General features: G+C 47.5%; 1 pseudogene; it reads right to left on the reverse strand.

The window, feature by feature from the left end:
* Nucleotides 1–335: 335 nt before the first annotated feature.
* Nucleotides 336–1,563, reverse strand: LOC120968693 (uncharacterized; annotated as a pseudogene).
* Nucleotides 1,564–4,388: the final 2,825 nt, after the last annotated feature.

Consider the following 4,388-nt stretch of genomic DNA (forward strand, 5'->3'; position numbering starts at 1 on the left):
CCGATGCTCGCCGCCGACGTCGCTGTGCCCATAGCAACAGCAGCTCGACGCCGCTGCGGCCTCCGCTAAACAAGACTAAAATAAAAATCATCCATCTGCATGTAGAGACATTTGAAGTTCGTTTCATCAGTAGGAGGAGTGCAAGTGGCAGCCCGCTTCGTCCCACGAAACTCATCCATTAGTTCAAAATTTGCTCAACATTTGCCTAAAAGTAACACTACATTTGTACTACTATGTTACTGTCCACTAGCCCGCCACACTTGCATTGCATCCTTAATCCGAAGCGATTGGTGAGCTAGCTAATGAATGTCGTTTTGCTTGTACCACATAACTAGTCAGTTTTGTGCTGCCTTTTGATCCCTAACCTGTGACGCGAAGGCTTTTTGGAGCTGCTGCCGAAGCAGTGCTCTGAACTGGCGGGCTGCAGCCAGGATCTCGTCTAGCTTGGCCTTCTTCCCAATGAGGTCAGCCTTCCTGGCTTCCGCAGCCCCAATCCCGGCGTCGTCCGAGTGCAACCCGCTGCTCTGCAGCTCCTGCAGGGATGCCTGCAGTTGAGACACAGAGGCCTTGAGCCTCTGCACTTCCTGGCGAGATCCTGTTGCGACATCGCCCAGAACTCTCTCTATCTGCAGTTCATGATTACTGAACGTGTATCCGTTAAGCTTCAGCATAAGCCCACATTCTTGGCTGTGCTTGGTAACTCTTTGCATAATGTTTGTCCTCGCAAATTCCAATGTTCTTCATTTGATACCGGTTTTAGCACATAAATAGTACCTTGAAACTCTTTGAGTACTCGAGAAGAGTTGTTTGGTAGCACTCCTGGCATATCGAGGGAGGCACCTCCACGCCGAACTTAACCTACAAAGCAGCACACCATGACCATCAGAATCAAGCATCAATTCATCAGTTTATCCCCTAATCTAGTCTACTCATCGCACAGAAACTGAGACAACATCCCACATTACAGAATTACGCGACTCTCCAACTCATATACAACCAGAGAGGCAGTTAATTGAGCAGAGTCGGGGCCAACACTTGATTGGGCTGCGGCGTCTCGATGACGCGGACGGAGTCTCCACCATCCACGGCGGCCTAGCGGAGCTCTACGTCGGCCGAGGCGACAGGGAGTCGTCACCTCTGGGACCACCAGGTGGAGGCGGAGGTGGACAGGACCGGGAGGAGGACGGTGATGAGGAACTAGGCCAGGAGGCTGCTCGTGGGGTTGAGAAGTGGCTGCGGCCGGGGTGGATGGTGGATGTGGAGACGACGGCCGGAACTCCTCCATCTCCTTCCTCTTGGACTCGTAGAAGCGGTCCCACTCCTCTGCCTTCTGCTGCGCGTCCTCGATCTCACCGTTGGTCGAGCTAATGTCGCGACCGGCAAGGGCGCGGGAGGTGAGGTCTGCGGCACGGCGCTCGAGTAGGAGGCGGCGGCGGCCTTGGCGGCGAGGAGGCGGGACTTGGCGGCCTGGATCTCCTTCTAGGCTTGAAGACGTGACATGCAGTGGTTGCGCGCGTCCTCCGTCCGCCGGACGCGCTCCTCGAAAGCAGACGACAACTCCATCGCGCGGCTCTCCTGGGCGAGGAGAGAAACAGGTCGGTGGAGATGATGAGCGGGGAGAGGTGACCTTTGGGAGGAGAGCTGGGCTGTGGGGAACAGTGGGGATCATCGGAATCTGGTGGTGGCGTGGGGTGGAGAAAGGGGATCGAGGAAGACGAGAGAGATGGGATCCAATGTGGGTGTGTGTGTGTGCGGGTTGGGCATGTGTGCATTGTGGGTGGGGCCCGGGGCTGTGTGGGTTGTGGGCGGGTGTGTGCCGGGGGAGGCCGTTAGATACGTTAGGTTATTTTCTTTGCCGTCTGCTTTCGGGCTCTTTGTCGTCTGCTAGCAGACGGGAAAGAAAGTGGCCGTTAGGTCGTTCTCGTTAGTGGGCCACCCACCCTCTTTGCCGTCTGCTAGCAGACGGCAAAGATTCTATGCCACCAGCTAGCTGATGGCAAAGAGCAGGCTGACGGCAAACACCCTCTTTGTCGTCCACTCTTTCTTTGTCGTCAGCTTTCTGTAAGCTGAGGGCAAAGACCTTCTTTGCCATCAGATAGCTGACGGCAAAGAACTGGCTGACGACAAAGTTCCTGATTCCAGTAGAGGATGGAGACGCATCACCTATCTTTTACTTTATGTATTTATTTTTATGCAAGAGTCAATAGTATTCCTTCTCATTTCAACGTCAATTATTCTTTAGTTGGCAAGCATCATGTGGTGGGGAAAGATCCAGGCACATATGGCCAGTCAAATATATTTGATCATGAATTATTATTGTTGACAATTATCTCTATGATAAATAATTTGGGAGGCGAAACATTAAGACCCTATCTTTCTCTGTGTTCGATGGATACCATTTGTTCTAACAATATGCTTTCAGTACTAGCAATCATAGAAGACGATATGATAATTGAGTATGTGGAGCTCTTACTTAGACTTTGTTGAAAATAAGTTGAATTGCAACTGTTTGGTGACTAAGAACATAGGTTGTTAAGTTTCAAGAGAATGCATTGTTTGAACCACAACATGTGAATTGATTGCTACTTTATCATGATGAGTTTTATGAGAAAGAGTTGCTCTTATGATGCTAGGAAAAGTGATTGAAATTATCATTGATAAAACCTATGCACTATGCTAGCATTCACACTTCAATATATTATTTCTTTTATCATTTACCTACCCGAGGACGGGCAGGAATTAAGCTTGGGGATGCTGATACGTCTCCACTGTATCTATAATTTATGAAGTATTCATGCCATGTTTACAACAATTCTATATGGTTTTGGTATGATTTGAATGGAACTAAACAGGATTGCCGATGTTTTCAGCAGACCTATCGTGGTTTTTTTGTGCAGAAATAAAAGTTCTCGGAATGGGCTGAAACTTTTTGACGATTTTTTCGAATAAAAAAGACCCCCGAAGCTTTGTGGGAAGGCCAGAAGAGCCACAAGGGCCCCACAAGCCACCAGGGCGCGCCCAGGGGGTGGTGGTGCCGTGGTGGCTTGTCGGCCCAACTTAGCCCATCTTAGCCTGAGACCAACGCCAAAAAATCATATAAACTGAGAAACCACCAGAATAACCCTAGAACTTCGACACCACCGCCGCTAGCCTCTGTACCTTCGAAATACTACCTGGGGCCTTGTTTCGACACCTTGCCGGAGGGGGAAATCATCACCGGAGGCCATCTTCATCATGCCGGTGGCCACCATGACGAGAGGGAGTAATTCACCCTAGAGGCTAGGGGTATGTACAAGTAGATATGTGTTTGATCTCTTTCTCGTGTTCTTGATTTGGCACGATCCTGATGTACCACGAGCTTTGTTAATGTAGTGGATCATATGGTGTTTCCCCCTCTCTATCTTGTTGCGAACTTGAGATGAATTTAGTTTTTACCTTTGAGGTTTCACTATTATCGGATTGAATACTTTTATGGATTTCAGAACACTTGATGTACATCTTGCATATGAATACCCATGGTGACAATGGGATATTATATTGATTCACTTGATGTATGTTTTGGCACTCAACTCGTGGATTCCCGAGTTGACATTGGGGTCATCTATGCATAGGGGTTAATGCACGTTTTCATCCTACTTTCTCCGATACAAATCTTGGGGCACTCTTTGAAGTTAATTATGTTTGATTGAATATTATATATCTGAAGTTGTTTGATGCGTATCGTATAATTGACTCATGGATAATTGTGGTGACATTGGAGTATCTAGGTGACATTAGAGTTGGTTGTTGCGTATCATATGGTGTTATTTTAGTATGAACTTTAGGGTTGTTCGTGACATTTATAGGGATGGCTCAATAGATTGATTGGGAAAGATAACTTTGAGGTGGTTTCGTACCCTACAACAACTTCATCTTATGTTCTCCGCTAGATAAGAACTTTGGAGTGATTCTTTGTCGCACGTTGAGGGATTGTTATATGATTCAATTATGTTAGCACTGTTGAGAGATTGCACTAGTGGAAGTATGAACCCTGGGCCTTTTTTCTAAGCATTGCAATACCGTTTGTGCTCCGTATTATCACTTGCTACCTTGCTGTTTTTATATTTTTCAGATTACAAAAACCTATATCTACTATCCATACTACACTTGTATCACCATCTGTTCACCGAACAAGTGCACCTATAAAATTTTCCATTCTATTTGGTGTGTTGGGGACACAAGAGATTTCTCGTATTTGATTGCAGGGCTGTTTGAGAGAGACCGTCTTCATCCTATGCCTCCCACGGATTGATAAACCTTAGGTTATCCATTTGAGGGAAACTCTGCGCTTGGAGGCCCAACACGAGTCTACAAGAATAAGTTGTGTAGTAGACATCAGTGGCCGACGG

This window comes from Aegilops tauschii, chromosome 7 (assembly GCF_002575655.3).
Source record: "Aegilops tauschii subsp. strangulata cultivar AL8/78 chromosome 7, Aet v6.0, whole genome shotgun sequence".
Classification (NCBI taxonomy): domain Eukaryota; kingdom Viridiplantae; phylum Streptophyta; class Magnoliopsida; order Poales; family Poaceae; genus Aegilops; species Aegilops tauschii.